Source organism: Solanum dulcamara, chromosome 6 (assembly GCF_947179165.1).
Source record: "Solanum dulcamara chromosome 6, daSolDulc1.2, whole genome shotgun sequence".
Taxonomy (NCBI): Eukaryota; Viridiplantae; Streptophyta; class Magnoliopsida; order Solanales; family Solanaceae; genus Solanum; species Solanum dulcamara.
The window spans coordinates 33,278,195-33,293,220 of NC_077242.1; positions in this window are offsets into that span (position 1 = coordinate 33,278,195).

Here is a 15,026-nt window from a genome sequence, read left to right on the forward strand (position 1 = left end):
ACCCAAATTCTCTTGTCACAATGGCATCTACCAATACCCATAACAGGTAAGCTTGAGACCAGAGGCAACGAGCTATCAAACAAAAGATGAATCAATGAATCAGAAAGTAAATAGTAATGAGAAGAAAGAGCACAACTAAAATAAATTACAAGAAACCACCGTAATACCTGACATCAGGCAGTAATCATGAATCTAAATGAAAATAGGAGTACAAGGCTTTGAAAATACAAATATAAGTACAGTCATTCTTCAAAAGCAAGTAAAGACTAGTCCTAGCCTAAAATAGATGAAAATTGGAAACTCCAGACGCTAGGAGCTCACTCAATCTCCGAATCAACACCTACTCCATACTAGTCAAAATTAATGGCGATAACCCTTACTATGATCTACAGCATACAAAAGTGTAGTATAAGAACCAACGAATGATAATTTGTAGGAATAGGCCGACTGAGCTTCATAGATAAAACGAGTATAGATAACATATAATAAGGTACAAACAACACAAGTAACTAATCAGAAACTAAAACAATATCGACAATAAATAAGGAAATAGATACATACTGAAAAGGTTAGAGATAAGAAAGGAACCTAAAAGCTCCAACCAACAACCTATGTTCAATAAGAAAGCACCATAGGATTCAACTACTCGAGAGTGGAATACTAATGATCAACACTAAAACATATAGCCACCTATGGACTAAACCAATTGAACCTATCAGAAAAAATCAACCACAAGTCCAAACTAGGACACCCTACTAACTAACATACCCCCAATCCCTATAAAATTAGGGGACTAAAAAATAAACAAATATACTGGTGATAGGGGATGCTAATGAATACAACTTTGTAGTAAAATCAATAACATCATCGGTGCCTCTCAAAGATCATCAACAAGTGTATAGACCCATCCCGGTCGCTGGGCTACCAAGTGGGACCCATGCGTCTCCCTCATCTAGTTTAGTTGTATACTGGCCAGAAAGACCCATAGGGGATGCGTGAAGTCCGTATACATTCCCTGGGGCCTAACTAGGTCTTACATAAATATAAAGAATCTATGTAGCAGTATTCAAAAGTGAGCAGCCAAGAATATATAGAAAAGGGCAATGCCACACCGAATAGTCAAATATATAGGTTAAATCCATCCCGATATAACTAATGTAGAAAAATGGCTACCCCACACCAGATATCAATAAAAATTGAGCATATCCTTAATGCCTTCGATATTGTCAGTAAAAAAGAGTACGTCCTCGACGCCTCATAAATCTCAAAATCGGTGCCAAACTGGCATAGGTAGTACGACTCTCCTTTAAACTAGTTTAAAAGTAATTAAAGTATAAGAAATCCTTCTCAAAATTAGTAGTGAAAAACCCATAAATAATCCTAGATTGTACTACAAAATATGTGAAAATGCTCAATCAATGTCAGCATGCCATCACCAGCAATCAAACCATACACATACAAAGTCTGAATATTACATCAAGTCATACCATACTAACAAGGTAAAGGAACTAACCTGGGGTCCAATCACTCCTTGAATATGGTGTTGGGCCTAACACACCATAAAATAGATATAATGGCATCACAAGCCTACTGCTAAACAAAAAGTGAAGTAATCAAAAACCTTTTCAATATTAGATCGAGGAGAGATAAGGATTGATGCCTTACCCAAAATTATACAATCTCAACTCCCAATGAGCATAACTAGGCCAAACCTACAGCTAAAACGAGCCATAGAGGTCTCAGGGAGTAGTACAAAGGAACACCAATAATAACAAGTCCTACCGGAAGCTACACCTTGCTATAAGGGATATGAAACGCCAGCTAAATTATCTAAGGCTCAAACCTAGTCTAAGGCCATTAATAATAATCCTAACAAGGATAATCTTGCCAATCCAACATGTAACTAAAGCCACGGGCTTAAGATAAGGATTTCAAGAGACTAGCCTAGTCTAAGACTCACTCAAACTTAAGAAAATGAAATTAAAGGAGGAAAGCCCTAAAATAGGCAATACAAACCTAATTAACGTGAAACATATACTAAATAATATCCAGTAAATTTCAGTCAAAGTAGGAGACCATAGCCTATCTTGAAGCCTATCACGTGTGCTCTAAATTTTCCAATTTTAAGCTTTTGACCTCAAAATCACCTCCAGTTACATTCACGCTAACAAAATATCGATCACAAAAACAATATAAATATTTTAACACCAAAATTATATTTTTCATAGACAGATCCAAAATTGGATCTAAAATTGGATAGTTGGACTTTCACTGGGAATTTTAAATTCAATTCCGTGAAAAGGTGCTTTTGATGAACTTGTGGTAAAAAATGTTTAGCGTAATTCAATGCTCAGAAACATAGAAATCAGACCATGCAATCAAACTACTATTAATGGAGAATTCAAGAAGGTGTGAAATTACTTTGATACGATGACTTTTGAAGACCTCCGAACATTCCACAGTGTAGATCGCCTCAATCAAAGCTCCCAAGCTCAAGAAATTACAAAAAAACAAATGAGACAAGTTTGAGTTGCATCGGTCTTTTCACTAAAAGACAAGACAAGATTGCTCTCTGCAAACACGGAGGAAAAAGTCCACAAATACAGATGCTAAGACCTCAATGCTCCACGAACACAGCAGGTCCACCACAAACAAGAAAGGAAAAGCCATCAGGCTCCGCAAACATGGTAGGTACCTCACGAACTCGGAGGCCAAGGCTGCCAGCCTTCTACGAATTAGACCAATTGCCTCGCAAAAGTGGATGCCTAGTTGGCAAGGCTGCACAGATGCTGCCACTAGGTCTATGAACCTGCCATTTTGGGTGTGCACTAGCTGATTGACATCAGCTGGTTTTTGCCACTTTCACAACTCCAATAATGTGCGTGGGATTCGTCCATAACCCCGTGCGCATGAGAAAACTATGCTACACATCAAATTTTATGTATTTAACTCAGAATTTCCATCCACGGTTATCTCGACAAAAATTGGGCCCAACATCAAAGTACCATTTTAAGTCAAACTCCACAAGGAGGCTCAAAATGAGACTATAAGCCTCGAGAATTGCACAAAAGATATTTCTAGACCACACTCGACATTCCAGAGCTAATCACACTGGTTGAATATCAATCTGAGTGTGTTTACAAAGAATGCTGATCAAAGTCAACGTTAAGACAAATTTCAAAGGCTAAAGAGAAAAAAGGCCCAAACTCACATTGAATGGCTTGATACTCTTGTTGACTATTCTACTAGCCTAATTTGTCCACTCAGAGCTGATGAAATTATCAAAATTCCATTATGATGTCATGTTTCTAGAGTTTTGACCGATGTCAATCATACAAACTCCAAGATCTCCAAAATAGGAAAACAAGCATAAAACCCAAACGAACAACCAGGCGACCAAACTGTCAGTGTCAGCAAGTCATAAATGACTTGGAATCGCTATAGGAAATCTCTAAACAATGAATAGATCAGAAAAATGGAGGAAATGAGCCAGAGGGTCATTAGAACATCATATAATTAAATATTTTAAAATCAAATATAAGCATTGAAAGTATTATTTTTATTCAAAAAGTAATACCTTTTTCCTGAAATGGCATTTTTATTAAATTTTATTGATATAATATTTAATTTCATAAGCACATTCAGATATTGAAAACATACATTCTTAATTATGAAGTGTTTAGATCTAAAGACTACATCTTAATATTCAGATGTGAATTCATATCTTGACATCTAGATCTTAATGAATATCTTAATAATCAGATGATTATTTAGATTCAGATGTCTTAATCTTAATGAAAACAAATGAGGCCTAAAACTCTCACCAACAAAATGTATCCACCTTAATTTCTCTTTGATGTTGATTTAAAATCATAAGGAGCAGCAGCTTTTGCAACATTTTCCCAAATGATATCCATCTGATAGATATGATGAAGTTCTAAGGATTCGCTACTTATTCGATAAATAAATTATCACATTTCGATTATGTTCTTAGATTAAATCAACGTTCGATGCCTTAATTTATCTGAGCGAACCACTAGCATAGCATGCGACTTGATACATATGCAAAATAAGATTAGATAGATCCATAAAATCATCCTTCAAAATGATTTTTGTTTGATAAAAATTAGAGTTGTCAAATATAATAATGCCAAGGTTAAAGATGAATACATAGCATAAATTAGGACACTAACTGTAGTATGCCTATGAAGTCTCTAGCACAATATGAGTAACAATATTTTACTAGGACATGACCCCTACATCTCATAACTAGAAAGTTAATATAAATGACCATATCCTTGAGAGCAATGTGAGGCTGACCAATAACTAATACATGAATGTGCCTAGTGAATAGCCTGGCCGTGATGCATGTTTGAACCTATATCATGCAATACAATAGTCCTGTAAAGGAACATTATTACATATAGAATTGTACTCGTATGTAAAATAACATGAATTGAAACATAATATATACATGAAATAAAATGACAATCAAATAAAATAAGTAAGACATGTAGAGTGCAATCAAATGATTGAAATCATGGACTTGACCTTATCAATTTCATCTTTCATCATCATTAAATTTATTATCATATTTTCTTAGTTTAACCGACATAATCCACCATGTGAGCACATAGAACCTATCCTCATCCTGATTAGCTAATACATTCAAACCTTGCTCGGATATACGATATACATAACATGTTTTTCTAGAAAGGATCTATAATACTTCCATATACAAGAAATATATTGAATTCATCTGAATCAACAAAATGATCCAAAACATGCATAACCATACCTAATTTGGGGAATTTATTGTGTACACTCATGCGTCCTCGATTATAAAAATTATTGTCATGCCCTAAATTTGAAGGGTGTAATTGTCACCTGATGCCAAAATTTGGCATGAGTCGACCCTATTGAATAATTTTCTAAGGGCACATAAAAGCCACACGTAATTAAAAAAATAAATAAATATATATTAGCTTAAAAAAACTCTCATCCTAAATGAGGCTCCTATCAATGACTCTACAAAAAAAACAACTATTACTGACAGTTTATATAAGGTAATAAAAAAGTAACACATAAATTGTGTTTGAACCGTTGAGTCTACCATGAAATCTAGAAAAACGTAAAAGCCATGCTGATTATCGAGGTTACCATGATCATTATAAAGAAGCTAAAAATAGTTATATACAATATAAGCTAGAAGACACCACGAGCCTATGTCGAGATATCAATACTTGATATAGTTGATGTAGTGTGAATTGTACTGAGTGGTGCTAACAAAACTTATAGAACTCTTGACTATGAGTTAGCCTATGAACCATGGTCTCAAACCATGAGTCATAGTATAACTCATATTAAGAAAAAAATTGGTTACTAGATCATGTTCATGAGTCAAATCACGAGCCTTAAAATATAACTATGACTCATAGTCTAATCTATACTATTACTTATCATATTTTTTTGTATTTCATTTTTATTTGTTTAAGTCTAACTATGTCCTCCACATGTATGATGCCACCTAACAATACCATTAAAGAAAGGAATGCCAATAAACCTGGACAAGGACCAAGATGTGCTCACCCGTCTATAGGATGAGCCTAATAGTTCTGAGGACCAACTCATACCTCGAACTACTAGGCTAAGAACTTGGGAACAAGCCAAGGCTCAGGCTACACCATAATTACAAGCCACCATCCCTAGTTTGAAAAGGGAGAGAACTACTTCAGATCTAAAATAATAATGGGTATGGGTCTGGTGACTTAGCATATGAAAGTGGATCTCAAGAGAATAGTTTTGAGGCCTAAATAATCTCTTTGGGAAGAAGAAGGCAAGCTAAATTCTTGTGTAGATTAATCCAGTAAAAAGAAGATATCCGATAAAAAATTTTGAGCATGCAAGCCATATACCATGGGGACCTAAACCTGACTTACAAAGGAAACATAAAGAGAAACATTTATGAGAAAGCACAAATATATTCTGTCAGGTTCAGTAAGTGACCTGAGGAATTATGCAACAATAATCAACTCAACTAGATGGGAGCACCCTAAGTGGTACAACCCTGAGGTGTGCAGGAGTTGTATATTCCATATGCAATTATATTTCAAAACTAGATTCGGAAGGGGAAAGATGCAAAAGAGCATCCTACCTTATACACCATATAGGTTTGAGATGGGAAGGTTGACATATATTTGTAACACTGCAAATTATTATAACTTAGATCAGTGTAGAAGAGCACAATAGAAACTGAGAAAAGTCCTCTAATTTGTGGGCCATGAGTGGCTCCTATGGACCATAGAAGGATTTACAGGTCGTAGGTGGGACTCGTAGTCCACTTCCATACTTAGTGAAATTTTAAGGTTATTGAGACTCTTCTATGGATGGCTTCTATAGTCAATATAAGCTTCTACAAATCTTAGGTAGTGCTGGTAGAAAAGATCCTGAGACCTAGTCTCAGACGCATCCCATGTATCATTTCCATTGACCCGTAGAAAGGACTCCTAGACCTAACCCTATAATTTTATGTCACTACCTGATTTCGGGCCATGATGGCACCTACTATAACTCTCGAGAAGGCAAGCCAAACCAAGTCAAGCAGAAGTCAAATCTCAATCTAATTAAATTATTAATAACACAAAAGGCGAAAGAAAGAAGATTATAAAAAAGTAAAGTCGGGACAAGGTATAGATATGTAAATATGATAAAGAGTATATAAAAGGCCTGATAATGTCCAAAAATGACAAATTGACACTAGACCAAACCCGGACCTGGTGTCACCTATACAGAAGCTACTAAGTATAAATACGGATGATATATATATATATATAATATAAATCTGAATATCCAAAAGTACAAGTGTAAGTCAGCACAAAAGAAGGAAAGCAGCAAGTCTCTAAACATCGGGAGCTCACCATAATCCGAATGCGGTACTGCTACGAAAGATCAGGCGCGCGCTGGGGGTGACTTAAACTGGGAGCTATATCAAAAAAATGCAGAAGTGTAGCATGAATACCAAAATACGGTAAACCCAACAGAGATCATGGACCGACTGAGCTTAGAAAGAATAAATATATAATAAGCAGCATGATGATACCACTAATAATATGAGAGAAGCATAAAACTACAGTTATGGGAAGAGGGGTATGGGAAGAATCATGCAGTAAATAAGTAAATCCCAACCAAACAGATAGTCTTATAAATAATCTCAACCCACGAAATATCATAGGAATTCATTAATATAAAATACTAGATATAGATCAATATTTCCTCAAAAGTATCATGGGGCACCCAGAATTCACAACTCGAGATTCTCAATAATAATAATAATAATAATAGTGACCCAAATATGTATCAATAGGACACCCAGAATTTACACCTCAAGCTTCTCAATAATAATAGTAATAATAGTAATCCGAATATATGTCAACGGGCCATCCAGAATTTCTTAATAATAATAGTAATAATAATAACCTGGAACATGTGTTAACAGGTCACCTAAAATTTGCTCCTCGAGCTTCTCAATATGAAATTTCATAAATAAAATATCACCGGTATTTCTTTAATAAAATCCTTACCCGTATTCATCAACCAAAAGTCTTAATCTCGTCATTTTTTTCTTTCTTTAAATAAGGTTTTTAACACCGGCAAGGAAAATCAATACAATTAGTATGTTAAAATCATATACCATTCAAGCTGAGAAAAATTCCATCAAAGGTACCAAATCACTTACCTGGGACATTGGTTTACCGAAAGGGCAACCTGAGGCCCAACATTTCAATATCAAAGGCAAACAAGACACAAGCATAAGCCAAATTTACAACAAGTGGCAACCGAAACCAAATAATCAAAACCATGGCTTCCTAAGTCAAAATCACCTAGAAGCGAGTTCTACGGATTCTAAGCAATGTAAAGCAAGTTAAGATATCACCTAGACTAAGGATCCAATGACTAAAACTCAAAGCTAGTCACTAATGATGATCATCGACTGCAAATTGCTCAATGGGATATCAACAACTAAATCACCAACCTAATCATGCGTTACTACTCAAAATATATCACTTCTATCCAAGCCAAGTCTAACCAGAGTAAACCATAACCTACCTCACGCTGGAACCGCACTCCAACCGCTATACTTGATACTTTCCTTTACGGGCCTCCTATAAATGATGCCACTTTATCAAATTATCGAAGAACACATCAAAACAAATCCAACGATACCCATATTATTATAATTAAAAATGAAACTAAAGTCTGGTCAAAATTTGACATTATGACTCGCGCACAAAATCAAAAAACCAACTCCGTCACAAGGTCCCAAATAAATCAAAGAACTTGTGCCCAAAAATGGGCACTTTTCAAGCACCGGAAGAGCTCAAACAACCCTACCAAATTCAAGCCCTAGAATAGTGCAAAGAGTACAAGAAACAACGAAATCATGCAAAATTTATAAGGTTTTTTTTGGAAGAGAATGGGTTTTGGAACGCCATTGTAAGAATTTCCAAAATAACAGAGTAATAATGATAAATAATGGCCAAGAGGACCTCTCAAGATCCCTAAATTACTAAGTCTGAAAATGAGACGTAGCTGTTGGAAATGGGCATTTAATTTCACTACAATCACTAAAATTACCCTTCGCGATCGTGAGTGGTTCCTCCCAATCACGAGGTCTGACTCAGCTAATCTATCACGATCGTGATGATCAATCATGAAATCGCGATGCCCAGGGTCTCAAAACTTCATGATCACGGACCCCTAGGCCACGAACGCAAAGAGCAAAAGCTTATGCACTAGCAGTTAAGCTGGTGCTGAACTTTGGAGAATTGGGTTTCCCTTTGATGGGGATCTGAAATTAATTCGGAACCTCGCGAATGCAAATAGACTATGCTTCCCAACTAGAAATGGCATTCTGAACTGAATGAAATTAACATATTTTCCAACAAAGGTCTTTTTGTTGAAATATTGACCAAAGTCAACACTTTCCAAAGAAAGCATTCAGAACACACCAACGGACGAAAGCTCATTCTAGGCCAAAGTCGGTATTACGGAGCTAACCGCGCTAATGAAATTTTCATTCGAGCGCGTTTATTCAAAATATTGATAGAAAAGGCCAACACTTTAAATTTCAAATGACAAATCGTACGAACACTAAATGAAAACTCCAAAAACAAACCAAGCTTCCTTTTAGACCAAAATGGAACTTTCAGAGCTGATAAAACTGTTGAAATTTTGGCACCTGAATCTCTGGATGTTCACTAAAGTCAACTCTTTCAAACCTTAAGCCTCAAAAATGTCCAAACTACCTAAAACCTCAACCGAACACCTTGGGGAAGCATGCCACCCATCCCAATAGCACATAAAAGCAATAAATAAGCTATGGGAAGGGGTAAAATGGTAAAAATACATAAAGGCATGAAAATAATCTTGGAGGACATTACATTTTAGTAGCCACTATAAATGTACCAATTTTCCACAACCAGTTTCTACAACAGATAGAAGGGTCCATAGACCCAAACCTCAAAGACCTTAGTAATTTTCTACAAGTAGGGTCCACGACTATAAAAGGGTCTACAACCCATAGAAGGGGTTCATAGACCCAACTTAGCAGTTTCTAGTGAGCTTAAAATTGTGCACCCTGTTTCTACGAGAGGGCTACTATAACCCATAGAAACTTCTACTATCCGTAGGAGGTACCCGTAGATGGCCAATCAAGTTTCAAGTGAGGGGAAACTTCATCTTTTTTATTATGACCCAACCAAGGGCCTAGCCTTCATACAATGATAGGGATGCGAGGGATCCCGACCATAAGCCATCTTAGCATACAACATATACATATGGTAAAGAATAACATAAATATTAGTGGAAGTAATCATTACGTGGGGAATGGGAATAAGGGAAATCAACTTTATAAATGTCCAATCTAGACTACACCAATGAATATCATCTAAATATGCCTCTAGTCTAGTCTTTGACAGGGGCTGAGGACAAGCTCCTAGCTCACCGTAACAATAGAAAAAAGTGTAAACAATAGTAATATGAATAAAATTCTTATCCTTAGTAGAATGAGGATTCACCAACTTCTTTGAAATCTAAAGCAAATCTCTAGCCATGAGTGGGGTGATTGTGAGTGTCATCTATCCCTACATTATGAGATAATATAGGGAAAATATGTGTTAGTACATTTTAATGTACTAAGTATGTTCAAAAGGGAAAGTGTGTGTAGGGTAAATGGTACCCAAAACTATTATATTTACCTCCTTTACAAATGAATAAAAAAGAAAATAATATTTACCTTAAAAAAAAAAAATGTACTACGTATGTTAGGTATGAATGAATAAGTAAAGAACCTAATTAGTATGCCATAGGATGCATGACTAATCATAATGAACATAAGTATAGTTTAAAAGCACCTTAAAACATAGTGAACTCATGGTAAATGCATATCATAAGAACTTCAACTTCTAACTCATAACTTCACAGCTCATAGCTTTAACTTGAACTTGTGTGGGATAGGACCTATAACCGACAATAATACCATGTGAGCTATTACATGGAATTCGATGAATCTTGCATCGAAACAAGGGAGACTACCTTGCTAGGGCATACTTCAAATGTAACTCAGCTACACCCAACTGGGCTATGTGGACCCACTAGCTAGGCCATGAAGGGAACCTACGTGGGCAATGTAGTTTGGGACTTTAGATTGCTACTAGTATTCTCTTGGATAACCAACTGTGTTATCCGACCGAATCCCACCTAGAAGTCCTCTCGGTTCTTAGCCAATATTTTAATGGAAACTCATTAAAAAAATCATAACATAGTAGATAAAGATAGTAACTACCTATCAATCTATCTTTAAAACATATTATGAATAGCTCATCTATTTAGTGATTCAAAAGAATTCATAACTTCGGTGAGAATTGTCCTTATCACCATCTTTACACATATTTTGATCTTAACTTTGATCATCATCAAAACTTTAACTTTAGAATCATAAATATCAAATTTAGCTCATATAAGACTTTTATTGAAAATCATTTAACTCATGATCAACTCATAAGGTCATATTAAAATCATAATCATAGTTTGAAAAAATATAGCTTTATGCATGTGCATCTATAAATGAACTTGAAATCATTCAATTCATAAGAGAACATGCATATAAATATCATTGATAACATTTAAAAATAAAATCAAATCAGCCCAATTCAATTTATCAAAAACAAGGGTTCATAATCAATAAAAATGGAATGAAAACTTAAGAAATCTTTGGGACTTCATGGGTGGAAAGATTCCATGAATGAATTCCCGCATACCTTGCTTGAAATCCCTAGCAATTGAAGAAAAAACCTAATAGAAATCAGGAAACCCTAGCTTTTTGGTTGAAGAAGAAACCTTGAGAGATTTTGTTCTTTCCTTAGAAAATTTTAGGAGAATGAATTGAATAGGAGAGGAATTTGAAGAATTGAATATTTATAGACTTTGAACATGGCCATAAAAGTGTCTATGTTCATTGAACCCATCTTTGGAAAAGACACAATTACCCCTCATTAAACTCAAACTTGTGACCTACGAGGTCAATTCTATGAGTCATCCAAACAAGGACGAGTCATCAAAATGACTTGTCCTGCAGGTCTGAGAAAAAGTCCTAAAAATTGAGTCTCTGAAGTTTAAAAGTGGGAAGTTTCTACGACCCATAATCTTTATCACAGCTCGTCAACTTTGTCTGTCCTACAGGTCCCAAAAACTGCAAAAATGCAAATCTTTGAAGTTTTGTGATGGGTGGTTCTTATGAATCGTCATATCTTCTATGACCCATCCTGCAAGTTGTATACTTGGCACTGAGGAATTCTTTGAACGAGGCCTTAAAAGTCATCCTACAGAAACTTTCTGCGGGTTGTGTACTGAAGAACGGATCGTAATAATGAGTCGTAAGGCCTCATTTAAAGATTGGTCCTAACTAACCATAATGACTCCCTCCACAACTCGTTTCTATGGGTCATGTAAACTTCCATGACTCATAGAGACATCCGTGAACTTGGGTCCAATTCAAGATTTGAGAATTTTTCTCCTTGGTTCCAACCTTCCGACTTACGGGGTCTTATAATATCTCCACTTGGAAACATTCGTCCTCGAATGAGATTTAACTTATCTTAACATAAAATCATGAATTTGAAATCAACTTTTTATGAACATTAATGCATATGACATAGAAGGAACTGAATACGTAAGATTTCAACTATCTTGAATAAGAACAACTTACTACTTTAGGCTTGGGTAGAGGGAAATATTTATGGGTATCGTTTCATTATATCTATCTCCACCTCCAAAGTAGCACTTTCTACTTGTTAATTCCTCCATAACACTTTGACGGACACAATTTCTTTGTTTCTTAACTTCTTAATTTGCCGGCCTAAGATTTCCACTAGAACTTCTTCATAAGTCAAATTTTCCTTAGCACTTAAATCTTTCAATGGTATAATGGAGTTTGGATCACCCACAAACTTCCTCAATATAGACACATCAAACACCAGGTGAACCATAGCTAACTCAAATGGAAAATCTAACTCATAAGCCTTTTTGCAACCACATCGCAATATCATGTAAGGTCCAACGTATCTAGGACTCAATTTCCCTTTCTTACCAAAAGGCATTACACCCTTCATGGGTGAAACCTTCAAATAGACCCAATCATCTACTTCAAATTCAAGCTCTCTTTTTCTAATATCAATATAGGACTTTTAATGACTTTGATCCATCTTCAACCTCTCCCTTATGACTGTTACCTTCTCCATAGCATTGATAACCAAATCTGGACCAATCATCACTAGTATCAAACCATCCCATCGGTGATCCAAAGGAGCTATTTGGGTGCTAGAGTGATAACTATTATTATAGGAAAAATCAATAAATGGTAAATATTCATCCCAACTTCCTTTAAAATCAGTAACACATACCCTTATCATATCCTCTAACATTTGGATCATTCTTTCGGTTTGATCATTAATTTGAGGGTGAAAAGCAGTACTTAGCTTAACCTTTGTACCGAGACCCTTTTGGAACTACCTTTAAAGTGTGAAGTGAATTGTGTACCTGGATCTAATAAAATGGAAAAGGGCACACCATGAAGTCTTACCAACTCATGTACATACAACTTAGCATAATCTTCGGAACCATAAAAAGTTTTAATCGATAGAAAATAAACCGATTTGGTCATCCAATCTATAATAACCCAAATAGAATGATGTTTCTTCTTAGTACGAGCCAAACCCATTTCTAAATCCATAATTACATATTCCCATTTTCAAATAGGAATTTCAATATCTTGGGCTCGACCTCCCGGCCTTTGATGTCGTCTTTGACTTGTTCGTAATTTGAACACGTAGCTACAAACACCACTATATCCTTCTTCATACCATTACACTAATACACTTCTCTCAAGTCACGATACATCTTGGTAGAACCTGGATGAATCGAATATTGGGAACTATGAGCTTTATTCAATATCAATCCTCTCAACCCATCAATATCGGGTACACACAACCAACTTTGGTAACATAGAATACCATCTCCCCCTTGGGAGAAAGCCTCATGGACTTTTTGGCAACTGCTTTCGTTAACTCAACCAACATTTGATCTTGTTCTTGGTTGGCATTGTCATCCGCTACAAAAGATGATTTCGAACCATTATGAAGAAGAGCTCCTCCATCATTGGAATCAACCAAACACACACCTAAATATGCCAACCTATGAACATCTTTAATCAATTCTCTCTTATCTTCTTCAACATATGCCACACTACTCATGGATAATCTACTTAGTGCATTGACAACCACATTAGCTTTGCTCGGATCATACAACACACTTATATTATAATCCTTCAATAATTAAAGCAATCTCCTTTGCCGATTGTTCAAATCTTTGTGCTTAAACACATATTGTAAACTCTTATGATCGGTGAACACATCTATATGGACACCATAAAGATAGTGTCTCCAAATCTTCAAGGCAAACACAATCGCCGCTAGTTCAAGATAATGGGTTGGATAGTTTCATTCATGCACCTTAAGTTACCTAGAAGCATAGGATATTACCTTACCATGTTTCCTCCATACACAACGAAGATCAACCCTTGAGGCATTAAAATACACCATGAAACCTGTTATAACCTGCACTTTGCACCTAAGGACATGTTGGGGATACTTGTAACAAGTCAAGGGTAAGACTATGCTTGGTCTGGTTATATACAAGTTTCTATTGATTAAGTTGGGAGGTGGAATTATTGGAAAAGTTAAAGGGTAAAATTGGAATTACTCATGTGGAAATATCATAAAAGGTTAGGGGTAAAATTGGAATTTCACATGTGGAAATACCATAAAAGGTTAGGGGTAAAATTGGAATTTTATATATGGAAATACTATAAAAGGTTCAGGGCAAAGGTGGAATTTCAACTTGGAAATATTAGAAAAGGTGAGGGGCAAAATGGTAATTTCACATGGGAGCCTTTAAGTCATCTAACTCCTAGAGATTTCTAGACATTTTGAGAGAGTTGGAAGCAAGAAAAACTTAAGGAAAAACAAGAGACAAGTTCGGCCAAGAGAGGGAGTAAATTAACCCTTCAAATTTCATCCCCAAAAATTATAATTTCCTAGTATTCCTACTAAGTCAAGGGTGCTCTACAACATGGTGTAATTGTTTTGGAAGTTTGGAGACTTGTTTAGTTGATTTGGAGAGTTGGAGAAGTGAAGGAAAAGGTAAGAATTAATCTAATTTCTTTGTGTTATGAAGTTTTTGATGTTGTAGTAGGTGGAGGTGTGTGGAATTTATGGAAATATGAAAGTTTATATGGTAATATGGTGCCATCTATACATGTTCTTCTATGAGTAAGATGATTCAATTTTTGTGTAGTATTTTTTTGTAGTATCTTTGTGTAGTATTTGAATGGTAGTTATGTTAATTATTTGATGTTGAAAATGAAAGTTGGATGAAATTAATTGAAGTTGGAAATATGAGTTAGGTGATGA